The sequence below is a fragment of the Accipiter gentilis genome, chromosome 1 (assembly GCF_929443795.1).
Source record: "Accipiter gentilis chromosome 1, bAccGen1.1, whole genome shotgun sequence".
In the NCBI taxonomy this organism is placed as follows: domain Eukaryota; kingdom Metazoa; phylum Chordata; class Aves; order Accipitriformes; family Accipitridae; genus Astur; species Astur gentilis.
In genome coordinates this window covers 29,263,646-29,281,554 of record NC_064880.1, presented here as the reverse complement: position 1 = coordinate 29,281,554, position 17,909 = coordinate 29,263,646, and the positions used below count along the sequence as shown (strand labels likewise).

General features: G+C 37.4%; 1 protein-coding gene across 8 annotated transcripts in view; it reads left to right on the top strand.

The window, feature by feature from the left end:
• The window catches only part of OSBPL6 (oxysterol binding protein like 6), a 111,091-nt gene that overhangs the window by 19,047 nt on the left and 74,135 nt on the right, over positions 1-17,909 (top strand). For 6 of the 8 annotated variants that reach the window (XM_049806303.1, XM_049806339.1, XM_049806348.1 and 3 more), the window contains exon 2: positions 8,056-8,124. The exons of the other annotated variants lie outside the window; for them this stretch is intronic. The gene's annotated coding sequence lies outside the window, so the exon portion shown is untranslated. The remainder of the gene's footprint in view (positions 1-8,055; positions 8,125-17,909) is intronic. 8 annotated transcript variants of the gene reach the window in all.

Here is a 17,909-nt window from a genome sequence, read left to right as displayed (position 1 = left end):
TCCCTTCTGGGTGCAGGTGGCTTATTGGTCTTGTGTGGTTAAGACACACTTGTATTTTGCAGCCAACAGCACACAAGGGAGCAATATGGCTAGTATCACATCTGTCTGCCTTTTTTCTTCTCAGCTTGAATGAAGAGCTACCTATTTACAGCTAGGATAACTGCGGGAAGGCCTTGGCACCTATCCAGACAAAGGGCTCACACTCACATCTCTACATCCATAGTGGGATGCTGTAGCTACTTTCCTGCTGTTCACCCACCTAATTTTCCTTGTTTTATACACATATAGTCTGTGAATTCTTGGATAGCTCATGTACCGTACGAAGTACTTGTTCCATCTGTTCAGACCATTTGAGCTTTATAATAAATTCAGATCAGTTCGGAGGTTTAGATCTTGACTGTTTTCTTTAGCCAGCAAAGAATTATAATACATGGAAGTCTTTCAAAATAAAAGCTAGGCCATGAGAAGAGAACAACAGCAACAAAATAAATAGGAAATAACAAATATCTTCTTTCATTGTTTTTCCTGTGAAAGGTGTAGGTATTTGTTTGTTTGTTACCTGAGGTTTCATTAAAAGTCAGTTTATTCTGCCACTTAGGTGCTAGTTTCTTCAATTCTTATAGAAGGACATTCCTTGTTAGTCCAGAAGTGTTTGTGTTCTCCTTTAACTGCTTTTCTGCTATGTAATTTCATTATGGATGATGTCATCTTTAAGGTTTTTTTTTTTCTCCAGTAGCTTGGTTTGATAGGATCAATAAAATCTGTTACATTGATGTGTGTCCTAATGTATTAAAATCTAATTTTTGCTGGTCATTGTAGTACTCTGCTCTGTCAGCTACTTTTACTATAGCTGCTACTGCCAACGATCACAATTACTGTAGAGGACTCATGCATGTGGAATTGCATTTAGAAATCGGGGTGCACTGCCTTGAAAGTTACAGAGCTCTAATGCAAGCTACAACAAAAATTGTCTCCCTCCTCTGGACTGCTTAATAGTTGACATGAATTTATTTGATTCTTTCATGGAGTCCACTTCTGCTCACATCCTATTTATTTTATAATCTGACCAGCGCCTCTTCATGTTATCATGTGACACTTTGATAGCAAGGTGAAGTTTTGATTGTCTATGCAGCTTCTTATATGAACATCCGTTAGCACAGTAGCAGAAAATAATGAACCTGCTGTATAAAAGTTGCCCTGTCCTGTCCCTCTAAGTTCAGTCTTCAGAGTACCCCACTTCAAAGAACTTGTTTTTTTTCTTTTAGGGAGACTGGACTTGATTTGATTTCCCTTTTTGCTAAACTGTTCATAAACTTGGAGAAACTGCTGTTGGTAGGCATATAAAACAGTCACCCTGCTGTATGAATTTGAGCAGATTTCTCTTAAGAGCTTTGAGTCTGTTACTGGGAATTTTTGTTTTGTTTAAGTTTCAAGTCTAAATACAGATTTAGGAAGTTAACTTTAGGATCCCCCTTTTTCAGAAAAAAAAAAAGAAAAGAAAAACTGATTCTACTCTCTAAGATAAAACTAACTAAAACGGAAAGATGATATATTTGGGTACACTGTCCTTAGGATAAAGCATCTCTGTTCATAGAATAGAGATTTTTCTTTATTTATTTTAGGTGATAAAGAATAGCACATTTGTAAAGTAGAGTTGCAGATAAAGTTCTTCCTATCTTTGTGTGAATGTTATAAATAATAAGCAGAGACACCTAGCTTAATTTCCCTAACATTTAGGGAATAGAATGAATTTTTATTGAAGCATTTTTTTCTTTGTACTTTAGAGTCAAAATCTCTTTTATCTGGTATGTGTATACAGAGTTTCATAGTTTTTGTCTACTGACTAAAAAATATTGACAAAAGAAAAAAATTATTTAATTTTTAATACAAAAATTGGTTACTTTGTGTTTTGCAGAGCTGTATATTTCAAATATTGTTCAGCAAAGTCTATCTGGTGTACCTAGAATTTCTTGTATTTTAAACAATACATTCATGATAATACTTAAAGTACTTCTAATCATCATAATCTCCTCTAAAAAAAAAAAAAAAAGAAAATGACCATTCTATAATTGTAAAACTTTTTTTTTCTCTTCCATTTATCTCCTTTACCTGCAGCCTGTGTAATCTTCTTAGTTTCTATTCTTCTGATCCCCTATTTCCCAGGAGATTTCTATGTATTATTATTTTTATTAGATTAAAATAGAATTCCTGAAACATTTTCTGTATGTTTGCTATTAATCTGATTGGGAAGGGACTCTCTGGGCTGTTTTACTTATTTATTTGCTTGTATTCATATGTTGGAGTGTGTTGTCATAAATCTTTATGCAAGTCAAGTGGATTGGTGAGTCACTGTGATGTTAGTCAGATTACAGTCCCCCCCCTCAGCCCCCCATTTCACTCAACTCCAGAGACAGAAGATCATTGGTATTGAGTCATCTCTCTTGCTTTCACTGATATATTCCTACTATTTCTTAAAACTTTGTTACTGTGGCATATGTAGTACAGATACAGAACTAAATAAGATGAAGTATTTACTGGCATGCTCGTCATAACCAAAGGTGCTAGCTGAATTCTGGTTACAGAGTTTTTGTGTGCAGTACAGTTCAGGATACACTTCTAGGACTGATACTTTCAATTATTTTTTTTTAATGGCTGCATAATGAGCTTTTATATTGGAAACCAATCAAATAACTTAAGCCATTTGTTTTTAACAGGGAACTTTCAGAACAGGTCTGCACTTCTATATGCATTAGGGAATTCTTAAGATTATAGGAAGTTGTCTTGGCTTGGCCTGCTACATAACACAAGGGAGAAACCTCCACATACAATTCCTGCCACAATCCAATTGAGCTGCCCTGTATTCTTTTAGCAATAATTCTACGTTTTGCTTATACCAACTCCATTTAGAAACATGACAGTACAGAAGCAAAAGAGACCACCTGAATTATTGAATCCAACCTACAGCATCACGTGCAGTTCTGCAGTGAACAATAAGTCCAGGTCTGTAAAAGCACCTGCTGTGGCCAGAAGTCAGAAATACACCCAGCATCATAAGTCCTATTGTATCAAAATCCCAGAGATAAAACCACGCATTGCACTACCAAGACAGCAAGACTATTTCCATTGTCTTGAGGTACCACAATGACTTGGAAGCATTGATGTGTCCCCAGCAAAGTGTTCATACTCTCATGTCTTGTGCCCTGCTTCTTTCTTTCTTGCTGTCTCTTCGTAAGCCCTGGCAGTTTGAGCTAGAGGAAAAACTTGTTCTTGATCCTAGGTCTGGTAATCAAGATTAACTCGGGAAGTATGTAAGTTCTTGAGAGGCTTCTCGTTGCCATTAGGTTCGTCAGTGCTTCCTGCTTGGTACCAGACCCATGTCTTCCGTAAGTCCCTGATTGTTCAGGATCTCTCCAGAAATGTGATGGTGGAGGAATCGGGCACTGCCAGGTGTGGGCAGACTGCTGGCACCAACGGTGGAACGTGATCCGACTTAAGAAAAAAGAAACATCAAACCCAGTGTTGTTCAACATACCTTCCAGCAACGTCTGTTGACTTCCCATTTCTGCAAAACCTGGCAAACTGAACACAAATCAAGCCATTTGTTCCAATACTCCTGCTTGAAAATGTGTACTTTATTTCAAGTATAAATATGTTAGCTGCAGCTTGAGAACAGTGCTTAGTTTCTCTCTCCAAATCTCTGCATTTAGACCAGGCTGAAATCCAAGACTTTGTAAATCACACTAAGTATGAACACTGGTGACTAGGGTGAACCTGTGCTGCGTGTTAAGTGTGTGCAACGAGAAGGGAAACAATGGAACTTTTAGAACACTGTAATTGCAATAGTAGTCCTGTTGACTGGGTCAATTCCAAGGCAAAAAAAGGTCACAAATGATTTTACTATATGAACTCTTATTAAATGTGATGTTGTTTGTGAGGTGGTTTTTTTATTTACGTTGTCTAATAAGCGTAGAAATGTTTTTTCCTCACATTTTTGAGGCTGGAGAAAGGAAAGGTTGCAAAGCCCACTGAGAAGATGGGATCTGTGAGATGGTAGGAAGAGAGAGAAAAGGAGCTGGGCAACTTCTGAATTTCTGTCGATAATGCTTACTAAGCTGTGATGGCCAGAATGGTAATGCAGAAGTCTGATGCGCTGTGGCCAGTGATGAATCTTACACACATCATCCTTGTTGGTCTAGGGCTGGGTTTCTTTGCTTAAACAGCAGACAATTTTCCAAGATGTATCATGCTGTTAATTGTTGCAGCATTGATTTATGATACACTGGATTAAAGAATAGATTTTGTCATAATTTCAGTTCATTGTATTTTCCAGGATAAAGCAATTAATAACCAATGTTGTGTTCAAATAGGAAGAAAACAAAGAGAGGATTATATGCAATACAAAGTCTAGTCAAAATAATTGTTTTAGAGATTCAACTGCGGATTCTCACACTACTGCAGCTGGTCTGAGTTTTGAGGAATTTATTTTGGACTATTAGTTTTATTGGTACTCTAATAAGATATTTTTGCATATTAAAATCTTTGCATTTCAATTGGTATACCGTAGGCAAACGCTTCTGAAGGATTTAACTTCTTTAATTGAAAATGGAAATTCTTTGTTTCTCTGAAATCTGAATGACAAATGACTGAATAATGCAAAAAAGTTGATCAGCAGATAGAAGCATCGTATGAGCTGTTTAAGAACAGTAGTTTGATTGTCTAAACTTAGAGAAAATAATTTCTTATGAGACTTAAAATACTCTGTTTTCCATTCTGGTACATGAATAGTTGTGACTAAAATGCTTTCCTGGAGAAGTAACAATACAGCAATGGGCTCATTATTTTGATTTTATTTTTCTTCTTTTGTAATTTTTATTTGTTTGGCAAGTTTGAGGATGCTCTTTAATTACAGTGATTTGTATTTTGCCTTAGTCTGGAACTGCAGTACCCTCATCTCTCATGTGGCTTCAAAGACTTGGTTTGTAGCATTGCAGGTGTAAAGATGATGTATTTGGTCATTGTGTGCTCTGTCCTGGCTCTAATAGTGGCTCTTCTGGTTCAAGAAAGGCAACGCAAGCAGTATCTGTGGCTTTGCAGCAGCTTTGCAGCACTGTCAATCTTCACAAGTGCGTCAGCTTCTTCGAATGAACAAGTACTTAATGGCACTATTTTCTTCTTGGTGGGTTTGCTTTGTATGTGATACATTCCTTAGGAATGGATCTGTTTCTTTTGTGTGATAGATTACAGCGAGAAAAGGATTTGTGTCCTTTCCATCTAACTCTTAGAGTAAGAAATGAGACCTGTTAAATGACAGTGTTGATTTCAGTGACCCTCTTTTGGTGACAAATACTTACATGTGTAATATCTTTGACTGGCTGCACTAATGCATAGACATTTTATTTTTTTTGCATTTTTCCAAGGTCATCCTGTACACCAAGGTATACTAGAGCTGCCTTTCTCTGAAGAATGCAAAGCATCCAGGGTTCCTCTCAGCTTCTTTGTCTCATGTGTGAAATATGCTACTGAATTAATTATCCTAAAGTTCTGTGATGACAGTTGTCATGCATAAAAATGGTATTGTATGGTAATAGTCAGGTGATACTTGCAGGTTTTCAGGAGGTGCTGGCATTTCTCATGGTGCTAGTTCATTCCTGGAGAGCAGCCCATTCCTGTAGCTCCATGCATACTGCAACCTTTGGTTGTAGTTCAGAAAGACAGCATGTCCCAATATGTGTGTGGTGAAGTTTTTTCCCTTTCTTTAAAGCTTTGTCAACATTTCTGTTTTAAAGCATTTATTAAATCATCTTAATTGGGATGCGGTTTTTCATATTACAGAATTAAAGTCTTAAGAATTTTGCTGCGGTATATTTAAGCAAAGGTATTTCTGTAGTAATTGGCTCTTGTGGCCTTTCAGCCCACTAGATGGGCAAATGGTCATAGTCTAAAACATTCTTATTTTGGGATAAATAAGATATTTCAAATTAGAATACTTAGTGTCACTGTGACTAAAAATCCTAATTTTTCTGTGGGACTGTAGAGCTTAGGACAATGCAGAATATTGCCGGTATCTGCAGTATAGAGCATAGGCAGTGAGTCATAAATGCTCTTCTGTCTCAACTGGCTTCAGGAGGGCGGGTAATGCAAACTTGGTGTTCCTTAGCTCTGGCTTCTCTCCAGGGGCTTTCAGGCAAGGCAGAGTGGCAGTAGTTGTAGTGAATTTTGTGACGGGAAAGCTTTTATTGATTGCTTCGGTAACACCGGTGCCTTTTTGGATCTGGTGGACCATGAACTGGTGTTAGTGAAGAGTGAGATTTGGTTGTTATGTGTCTGCTTTTAGAATGTGACCCAGTGGGCTCTGACTGTTCTTGAGTTTTGAATTACAGCTCTGCATTTGACAAGGGTGTGCCAGTTTAGCTGGATAGGAAATTACTAAGGTCCCTTTTAGAAACAAAATGATGAGTTTTGGGTTTGTTCTGATACGAAAGCACATTAAAGCATACAAGTTTAGAACTCTTATAAAACATCTCACATTCCTCTAACTTCTGCCTTTCATTTCTCCTTTCTTTCCAAACGTTTGAAGAAAAAAATATTGAAATGGCTCCCCTCCCTTCCCTGGCACGGTGGTGTACCATTTTCTCCAAGTGCTAGATAAGTGCTGTTTGGATATTTGCAGAGCTACAAACCCTACCCCTATTATGGTGAAACAGCAGTTCGAAGAGAGCTAGCTCAACATTCTCGCACTACTAAAATACAATGAAATAGATACAGGTTTGTAGGGAAAATACTGCAATATTTCTCTCCTGTTTGTTAGATGCAGAATATAATTTTGGTTTTATATTTTACATTTTAATAACCTCCTATGTTTAATAACTATGCCAACAGAAAGAAATGTAATTCCATGCAATTTTTGTTTCACTTGGAGTAGTTGTTAACATCTTGGGGTGTGTTTTGTTTGTTGTTTTTGTATTTGTTTTTTTAAGGGAAACTCCTGAGTTAATTATTCAATTGCAGTGAACCCTATGAAGATGATGAGTACTGGCCCAATGACTACCTTCCTGTGCTCTCTGTTCTTTACTTTCTAGCATGCTGCTTTGAGCTCTCTGATTTCATGAAACCCGTTCTGACTGGTAGTGACAGTTGCACTTTTCAGTTCCCAAGCACTTGGAAAAAGGGGAGAGTAGTCTCTGTGATGGTCAGTGACAGACATTTTAAATACCACTTCTTGTCAGCTTGTTCAAGCAGGTCTATATGACGGATAAATCTACTGTTGAGGGTTATGGGGATGATGCAGTACAACATACACAATAGTTCAGTCAAAAAGAGAGTTGAACTGATGAATAGGTGTGGATAATTCTGTTTAGAACCCATCTTCTTCACAGGAAAGTACAATAGATTTGGTTTAAAATTTGTGAATATTGTTTGTCAGGTTGTATTGTGTTCAGGACAACATAAAGAATTTGAGCTTTTTTTGCAGTCCTTGTCTTGTGTTATTTCCAGCTTCAAAATTGTAGAGGGAGATATCCTGTAACTGATCCTATGCTGGAGCTTCCTTTTGTAGCAGACTTTTACATGACAGTAGTTCAGGTGGCATTCTCCTTTTGATATCTAGATCAAAATTGTATCCCAAGTTGTGTAGCAAAAAGTATTTTAGCTGATGGGGTGGGACTGGAACATTCAATGTAGGCAGGTTGGTTTTCACCCCTTCCTTTATTTTATGTAGTAGGGTCATGATCACAGATTTTAAAGGAAAGATTAGTAGCTTCAATTTATGCCTATCTGGAACAGATAATGTATTTCCTGTTGGAAGGTGCTTCAAGGAAAGGGTACCTCAAGACTTTGGCTCTGTTGCATTTGATTGAATGTACGATCACTGGAACATTTCATCATAAGTTAGGTAATGAGTTATTTCTGACCCAGGCAAAGAAAAAAAAAAATCAATCTATAAAGAAACCAAGCTTTGAAATGACGGTGACAGCCAGATCAGAATAAAAAGAATGTTGGAAATCTGGCTATGAAATTCTCTAACATTTCCATTTTTGTATGCTTTTATTTGTCTAGGGGATGAAGTAATGAAGAGAATGTTGCTTGAAAAGCTGTCTCCAATTAATGGAAGCTACTGTCAAACTGGTAATAGAATAAATGTTTTAATTAAATATTCTTGAAAGAATTCTTCTTGCTGTATAACCAACAGTAGTTGATGTAATGAAGTGCAATATGTGATAGGTTTCTCGTTCTTCTGTGCTAAAATTTTTGACCTGTTAGGTTTCAGTTTATTTCACTCAGGATAGCGAAATCATAGTTGTTTGCCATGCATACATATAAAGGTGGTGGTAAGGGAAGAGAAGGGAACAAATATGTAAGGGATAAGCCTTCTGCTCTGATGCATAGACCATAAAAAAGTGAAGTCCTTGTGGTCTTTTTGATATAGAAGTGGCAGAATAGGGCCTTATTCCTTGTCCTTTATCCTGTTCTGAGTGAGGCCTTACAGAAAAGTCCCAACATAGTGCCACCGTTGAGTCCTTTGTGTGCTAGACAGTTATGTTCTATGTACACTGTTGACTTGGTCTTGCTAGTAGTCACAAGCCATTCACAAATCAGTGCTTTTTCTCTTTGAAAAGGGACCTACTGAAGTGCCAGCTCTAGTTTGGTGGAGTCTTCAGAGCAATAGGAGCAACAGGAGGTGGAGGAGGAGAGAGGAGTATATGCAGATACATATTTGTGGTGGACAAACTTAGGTGGTTTCATAAGAAGTTTGAGAAAACATGCAGACATTTTAAGAAAATGAAACAATATTAGACTTGTGCATTGTCTACTAGCTATTTGGTTTTGCTTTATATTTTAAAGTCAAGGGAAATAGCTGAATATTTGCTAGATATACACAGAAAAATGTAAACTTGGAACATTTTACTTGATGTTTCTCTCACTTGAGCTTTGTTACGCAACTTCCCCATTTAGAGGATAGGCTGGGTTAATAATTGTATTTGGGTGAATCAAATTTCAGAGACAATATAAAGGTAGCTTATAATGCATCCTCCTCTTACTAGCTTCTGTGCTGAATCATCCTGCAATTGTGAATATTGCAGTCTTAATCTTATGTTACAGTTGCTGGGTAATCCTTGTATTATTTGGATTTTTGTCTCCTGCCAAGCTGAAGGAATTATTACCTCATCTTAGAAGGACCAAAAAAAAAAAACCCCAACAAAAAAACCCCACCACATATTCTGAGGAGCAGAACCCTATTATTTCTAGGAGCTTTTATTTCTACTTGCTGTTGCTTTACGGTTTAGTCACTCCCCCCCGCAACATGGAAAGGACCCAGCTGTGTTAGAAGTACCATCTCAAGAACATGATCTGTCATGTCAGAACTTCATCATTCAGTTTTGCTATGCTGACACTGTAAAGGAGACCTCAACATAATGTTGATCCTATGGGTATTGCTGTCTTTGATCATAAATTAACTTTTCCTGAAGTGTTTACCATCCTTGATGGTGCTGGATTAAAATTTCTCTATATGTTGGAAAGCTCTCTGACCCAAGATGTTTATGACCGCTGAAAACTTCCCTCAGATTCCTTTTCATACAGCAGTTCGTTACTATACACATGTTCTTGTATAGTTGCTGCAGCTCTGTAACTTCTTACTGTGCCATTTCTTTGTACTTTAGCTTCTCTCTAAATCTAATGGATGTGATTAAAGAAGCTGACACCATTAGCAGCTAAAGTGAATATGGCTGTGGTCCCTATGAAATCCTTAGCCTTTGATTTTTTTGACACGTGGATTAATACAGTGTATGGCAAATATTGTGGTATTGGCACTCGGCTACCACAGGTTCCTAAGGGTAACCACCGTAGGCTGAAATAGCTTGTTTAAGCAAATAACCACAACATATAATTACTTTGTTAATGAATATAAAAGCCCTTTAGTTTTCTATAGCTTCCTTTTTGGATTTATTACGAAAATAAAATACAGTTAGAAGTAATAAATAATGAAACAGGATTTTTATTTAAACCTCTATGTGAAAACACGGTCTGGGAAAGCAGGCTTGTCCTCCTTTTAAAAATGGTTTGGGGAGCTAGCTTCTGTTCTCTAGAGGCTGGGGGCAGAACTCTGCTTAGCGCCTTGCGCCAAGAACAGCATTTCAAACAGGGCAGCATTTTGTTGCGGAGTGTGAGAAAAAACATTTTTTTACAGATTATGTTGACAAACACAATCTGTTAATGGTTTGTTAAAGAACAACACTTAAAAAGCAGGCAAAAATAGTTCTAGAAATACCTTTTTAGGCCATGCCAAAGCCTAATATCCAGCTATGATTTCCCAGACACTGACAAAATCTTTTTCATTTAAGCATTGCCTTGTGGAGATAGCTTTGATGTAAACTCTGTTTTTACATCCCTGTGCTGCAGCAGGCGGACTGTATTTAGGAATGGTCAGTTAGCACCATCATCTCTGATCTATGGTATATAGTATGTCAGGGAAATACCCATCTGAAATGTGACACAATTATGCAAAAAACGGTGATGGATTTAATGGATCTACCTACAGTTTATATTCCACAAGTCTTGTCCCTACTCCTTCAAAGTAAAACATGGGACTGCTTATGAATATATGCAGATGCCAGTTTGGGGGTAGAAGGTTCCCACAATGGCCTTGCCAGTCAAGAACGAATAATCTTTGAGATGTTTGGAGTCATCAATCAGTTTTATTTTTGGAACATACTAGTTGCACAGATTCTTAACTTTTAATCGGTTGTACCTTAAGAGCCTTTTTTTTTGATTGAGACCTGTAGTATGTATTAATATAACCATTGCAGTATAAGTAATAACTCCTGTAGCACAACATATATATATATATATATATATATGTATGTTGGTTCAGTTGTCGTACGTGTATCCTTTCAGTGAAGACTACATAGGTAGTGGAGAGGAAATGAAACAGCTGTAGACCGGGATGTACTACAGAAAGCAAGGGATGAATGTGGACTGCAATGCTCTTGTGCTATCAGCTGTGAAAATTTACGGGAGGATTGACACAGAGATACCAGAGGAAAAGCAAGCAGAGGAACTGGAGGGAGAATAAAATAAAATTGCTGGGTTTTGTTGGTAATGGGACGTTTTTTGAAGATGGGGAACTGTTAAATTATAGATATGTGTGATGTACAGCCTCTTTGTGTACTTGAGAAAATAGGCGGTGGGATTTTATTCAGGCAGTGGAAGCACAAATACCAGTGACATAACTGGTCATTTTGAAACCAGATGTGTATCAGCACTAGATAAACACACGGGAGGGCATTCTTTTAATGACATATTTTCAGCAGTTGCTGTAGGGTCATGGAAATTTTTTTTTTTTTTCCTGTCTCTATTAACACAAATTTAAAATGCTTGTCATTGTTGCTAGGAATTTGTGGACTTGAGTGCAAAGCCACTGCCTTATATGGTCCCATTACCACTTTCTGATTGTAAAAGCTTCTGATGAATTGCTGCAAACTTGAGAGAACTGTTACAGCCATCTTCTATTCAATTTTGTTTAGGTCAAAATGCTGCGAGCTGCTTGGCGCTATGGTGAGTGCTTGGCACTTTTACAGTCATGTCTTTGGATACCGTTGCACAAACTATCCTATGTATACAGCGCAGCAAGCATTTCATTCAGATGATTTGAGACAGTAGGTGCATGCGAATTCAATCATCTTCGTTGGTGCTTTTTTCAGTACTTAAAAATTTTATACCTCTGAAATACTTCTCAATGTATCTTTTCATTGCAATCCTATCACAAAAGAAACAACCATCCTCCTCTTGAGTAGGTTGACCCGAATCTCAGGAATTACTGAGGAAGGTTAAAATACTGCAAAGTCACACTGACTTCGTTTGCATCTGCAGATACAGCTTGGTTTGCAGTTGCTCACCGTTCTTAATGCAGAGGTCTAATATATGGTTATTTGCTGCTTACTAAATTTAGATTGGACAGTTTTGCTTGCCTGTTTTTGAAACAAAGGTGAGGTATCTTACAGTTTGCTTTGGAAACTCAATTTTTGTAAATTACTCATTGAGTTACATTTTTTAAATAGGCTCCTCTGAATTACACTTTGGAAGAGAACTTCCTTTCATTTACATGGCATGTTTGTGGGCCAAGTCCAGAAGAAAAGCTGTAGAAAAGTTGTGTTGCTAATCCAAATCCTTAGCGTTGACAAAGTGTAACTAATAAGAGTAAAAAGTTCTAAGTCCCCCTTTGAATTACCGACCTGTTCAGACAGGCGAATACTTCATATGAGCCCTCATTCTAACTTCTGCCGTGCAGAAAACACAGGTGCAGCATTGCCATCAGAGGCAGGGATAACCTAAACAAGTGAGGATGTGACCATCCCTGCTAACACCTGATACTGGTACTTAATCCTCCAGTCCCTCTGGGATTTGGAGACTCTGTGGGTGGAGTGAACTGTAAGAGACTTGGAGCAGCTCCCTGTTGGGTTGTTGGTCCTACTTATACCTAGATGGAAAACAGTCTGTATTTTGGTTAGATTTCATTGAGTTAAAAGTACATAAGAATCGTTTTGCTATTCTGATTTGTATTTCAAGTATGATAATATGATTTAGTAATGAAAAGATTGGTAGAAAATTGTTCTATGGGCCATATATAGCAAAAGGACATACGGAAATCTACACACAGAGGTGAAACAATACCAATGCTTGCACTGTATCTGGGACTGATGGTGTCAGCCAGGGCATGAGGGTGGAGGAGTTCCTCTTTTATTCTGTCAGGGCAGTGTGGTTCTTGAAGGAAAACACTTTCACTGAAATGCTCGTTTTCTTGGGTGGTCTTCTAGATTGTCACTGTACAGATGAGGATGCGGTAAGTTAAGAATCAGTCAAACAACTGAAGAGCAGTAAATAAATAAATATTTCAACTTTAATGAAATATTCCAAGATTTTTAAAGTATTTTTAGTGCCTTTTTTTGTTTTCTGTAAGGTGTGTGTGTATAAAAACTTCATTATGAGAAATTAGTCATAATCCTAGTTCCAACAGTGACAATTTCTATAATATATAATTGTAACTGACTTTCCAGTGCTATTCCCATTTTTTTTGGAGATGATAGTACTTCCATTGCAACAGTCCAAAAAAAGCAGCTTTTTGAATAGTTACAGTAGCACAAGGCAGGAACAATTCCAACTTTTTTTTGTTTTCTTTTTCAAGCTTGTTCCTGCACTGTTGATCTTTTCATGAGCTGAAATGGCAACAGATTTAGGCCTGCACTGTAGTTTAGTTACTCTTGGTCGATCTTATGTTATCCCACATGCATGAAAGATTACATTTTCTGAGTTAGTAAAAAACCCCATGTGGTTCACTGGTATATTGTGTGGCTTTTTAGACTTCCCCATGCATATGATATAACATTAACTGTCTTCTAGAAGAGGAAACACAGAAGAGGTTGAACAGTCAAGGCTTTCTGTTATTTCACTGATGTTCATAAGCATCAGAGGGCAAGATGTTATTTTAGGTGACATGAGGTTTTCAGTTATTTGAATTCAGCCAGAACTCATATCTAAATTCATCCTTAATTGATGAGTTTTAACTGAATGTATTGGAGAAAGAAATCTTACATTTCCTTTATGCATAAGCAAGGTGACTATTCATGAAAAGCCCTCACTTGGTGCTTGTGACTGATGATTCATGCTGTCCAGCCGACTAGCATGGAAATGGTCAAGACTGCAGAAGAGCCCTCTTTTGGCTGTATTTCTTAACTTCATCTGTTTCCTGCACTACAGTAGTAATTCTATCGACCACTGGAGTTTTGCATTCATCTCTTACTATGCGCTGTCACTGTAGCTGAGTCACTGCCTTTGGCCAGCGCAGGCCAGATGCTGGATTTGCCTTTTGGCTGTTCTTTTCAGTTGCGGCGTTTGCTATTTGCTTTGACGTTAATGCATATCAGACAGCAAAATGCTTGAGTGTTGCTTTCACAGTTGAACCTCACATTTGGCTGCTCGTATTTCGTTAGCAGCTGACCAACTCGGGCCACTTGTGCTTGCTCAGGAAAAGAAGGAAACTTTTTCCCCTACAATATCCATTCACCTTCTCTCTCATCATACTTTAAAATAAACCTCAATTTTTCACCTTCCAAGTTCTGTGACATGTCAAACCTTGCTGCAGGTTTTGTATTTAGTCTACGTCACTCTTACTCTGAGAAGCTCTCCAAAAGGCATCTCTCTAATGATCTCTACTTCTACAAACATAAAATGTGAAATTGTGGCATTCACAGACAGAAGAGCAATATATCATTTTATGTGTTACCTATTCTAAAGGAGTTTTAAATTCACCTTAAATAATCAGAGGGCTTTTAAAACTGTTTTTTTTTTCTTATCAATGTAGTTAGAATGAAAAATATGTAAGTACCTTGTAAATATAGCATGATTTGAAAAGTTCAAAAGATTAAATTAAAATGAAGAAATTTGATTTCCTGTATAATCCATCAAGCTTTTGAAATAATAATATTTCCTTAAAAAAAAAGGAAGGATTTTATTTCTTTTTTGGGTTAATAGACTGCTAAATCAAAGTTTCGAAAATCTGGAACTGAATACGAGATAGTGTATTTTTGTGGTGTTTTTAATTAAGAATTTGTACTAAATTTTGATAAATATACCAAGTTACTCATATTTGTTGATAACATAAGGTAATAGTTATTTGCTGACAACATTAGCAAATTAGATGCAACCCTAAAACATGATTTAGTTTGTCAAAAACTGAATTTGTTTCTTACTAGTAAAACCGAAGAATTATTCTGGGTCTCTTTAAAGTCATATTGAAATGAGGCAGTTTGGAATTTTCTCTTGAGATCAGTTTGGGACTTTTGCATTTGGGCACAAAAGAAAATGTATTAGTTCTTAGTAAATATTCTTCTAAAGCACAATGACAAACAGTGTTATGCATAATTGGCAGCCCGTTGCCATTTAGAGCTTGAATGGAACTGTTATTTCAGATCATTAATGAGGACTTTGTGAGAATTGATTGCACTTGCAAACTCTGCATCTGCTGTGACTGACTTGACTCCATGCTAAAGTTAAACTTAAAATGCTTTTGAGAAGTACAGCTGAAAAACACTGTGTAAGTGCTGATGTTGTTGCTGGCATAACTTTAAGCCTCTTGTTACAAATTATTTTGCAAAGAAAATTACAAATAGTTTGTGAAAAAATGATGGTGTAGTGTTGAAATAAGACATCTTTTGCTTCTTGTTATGCCATTCATTTTTTCTTCAGATCAGCCTGGAGAAAAACTTTCTCATATCTCAGCCCTAGAGAGAGAAAAAAGGCCTGTGTATTGCAAAGTGGCAGGGCACAGACGTTTGGGTATTTCAATTCTAATTGTAGGTCCTCTTCGTTTATTTCTTTCCGTGTAACTGGAACCTGCAGCCATGACCTCTCCCATGAAGAGCAGTTTTTTGCAGTACAGAATATGTGTTAAATTGCTTCTAGAGAATTTGTTGCTGTGAGCTGACCTTCTAGGCTGTGCTATGTAACATAAAGAAGTGGGGCACATATAGAGCTTGGGTTAGAAAAGGAAAGATAAATTCAAAGGATCATGATTGTGTGCAACTTATGAGAGGAGCATGAACAAAGAAAGAGGAAAAGGGACCTGGCATGGACATGAAATATAAAGGAGTAACTGGGTCTGTAGGGAGCTAGTGTGTACTTCTGGTCAAAGGATGAGGGAAAGGAAGAATGAAAAATACTGGAGTGGGGGCAGAGAGGTTAAGCTTTGACAGGGATGCGTCTGCAGCACACAGAGGAATTGTGGGAATATGGGGTGGTGCAAGATCACAAATTGTGGGGAAAAATGAATTTGTAGTAAAAAGTTAAGGTGTCAGTAATATATAGTGGCATGTAAGGGATTTGTGTTTCTGCTGCTCTGTTATCCCTACAAGTCTTCTGTGCTGGTTATCACAGGTTATTCGTGTGGCACTTGGGGGATGGTTATGTTATTAAGCATCAAATAGCTCGCAAGCACCTAGCAAGGTTGGCGGGTGTGAGTGTTGGTCACTAGCACAGAATAGCCCTCTTCTCTGGCCTGTGTAAAATTAACTCATTTTTCAGTTGATTGACTAAGCTCAGGACACCCTATTTCCAGATTACATAGCTCCATCCAAGTCCCTCAGTCTTATTCGCTGATGTTGTAGGCGTTGTGGTTTATTGTGTGTCAAGTAGAGGAAAACTAATTTCACATCTTGCAAGTGGTACTAATGCAGCACGTCATGCAATAATGATCATCACTCATTGAAGTGTTAAAAGGCAAGTTGTTTTTAAAGAGAGATGAAACAGGGTTCTCAGCTGGGCGTTACTAACATTGGTGCTTTCTATAAGACACCGAAAGGTACTAAATCTAAGTGTCCTGTACCTAATTATGGGGAAGTGTAAGTAGAATTTCTGTATATTATGTTTAAAGAGAATAGCAATGTTTGATGTTAGAAGGGAGGGGTGGTTGTTTCCCAGCACACAAAGAAATAGCAGGGAGTACTGCTCGCCAGCTGGCATGTTTACTGTATTGCTGTGTTATGGATATACAAGTGTTAATTGTGACCAAAGACTTCTGTACTTCCTGTTTGCTTGTTCTTACAGTTTGATCCTTTCTTCATCTCTTGGCTTTTTGTTGTAGTTTGTGAAGCCGACACAGCCTTGCAAGGAGCGTATCTTTGGGAACCAGTGTCTTGCATAGCTTACACCATTTTTGCATAAATCCGATGGAAGAGTGTAGTGTGGGTTATTAGGAGTATATAAGTGTTTGACTATTGTGAAATTCATCTGTGATTGGAATAATTGCTCAAGCATACCTCTAACCAGTATACCATTGAAGCGCATCATGTCTGCTACTGGGTGCAATGTGATTAAGCAGCATGCTGAGGTCTAGAAGTGTATAAGCACGTGCATTGCTGTGGGAAGTTACCTTACCATTGTGCTCAAGCAACCTTTTAGCCATCCTCTTAAGTAAGTAAATACAAACCTTTCTGCCCAACTAACTGTAAAATGTTTGTCAATTCTGTAATTATGCCAATTCTTCTCTAAAATTTTATCAAACTTATTAAAAATCTTTAAGAAAGCTGTGAAAACTGACATTAGATGCCTGAAGTCTTGTATCAATGAAATACAGTGTATTTGTGCATTAGCAAATTTTGCATTTGAAGAGAGCTCTTCCATGTAGTAGGCAAAGGTTTAACAAGGGCCCTTGACTAAGGTTTGAGGTTAGACATATTTAAAGGAGAAATAGCATACACATTCTTAATAATGCAGGGAAATTAATTTTTATAAGAACTTATTTGGATTTGTGGTCACTTCATACCACTGGATGCTTTTGCTTTGGTGTTGGATGATTTGCAGAATTATATGGTTTATTTCAAACAGGAACTAAGCTGGAAAATTCCCTTGGTCCTTTTAATGTTAGATGATCACGGTAGTCTCTTCTGGTTTTATAATCTGTTTATGTATAAAAATCAATACATATTAGGAGTAGTTTTCTGTCTATAATATGTTTTGGAAATCAATGATTGATGGAGAACTTACAGCTTTTCAATGATGAGAATATTCTAGGACGATTCAGATATTTTTTCTGTGCAAGGTGCCTGAGGGCATTTCTGTTCTTGTATTAAATCATGCTTCGTGCACAGGCGGAGGCAATTTAGTGGAGTGTAATTTCAGCTGAAATTATTGGTAGTGTTGGAAGTAGAGAGTTCCTTCTGTGGCAAATGAATGTTACTTTTGAGTGTTTTTACACTGTGTTTTTTGTCAGTGCAGCTGAATGTTGATTCATTAGTATTTCAAAAGTAGGAAGAACTAAGCATATCTAGCTATTGATGTGGGCAGGACTTGGTGTTCAGTGTGATAATAGGAAATAGTATGTATTTCCCTCATGGAAGAGAGTCAACAGATAACCAGCT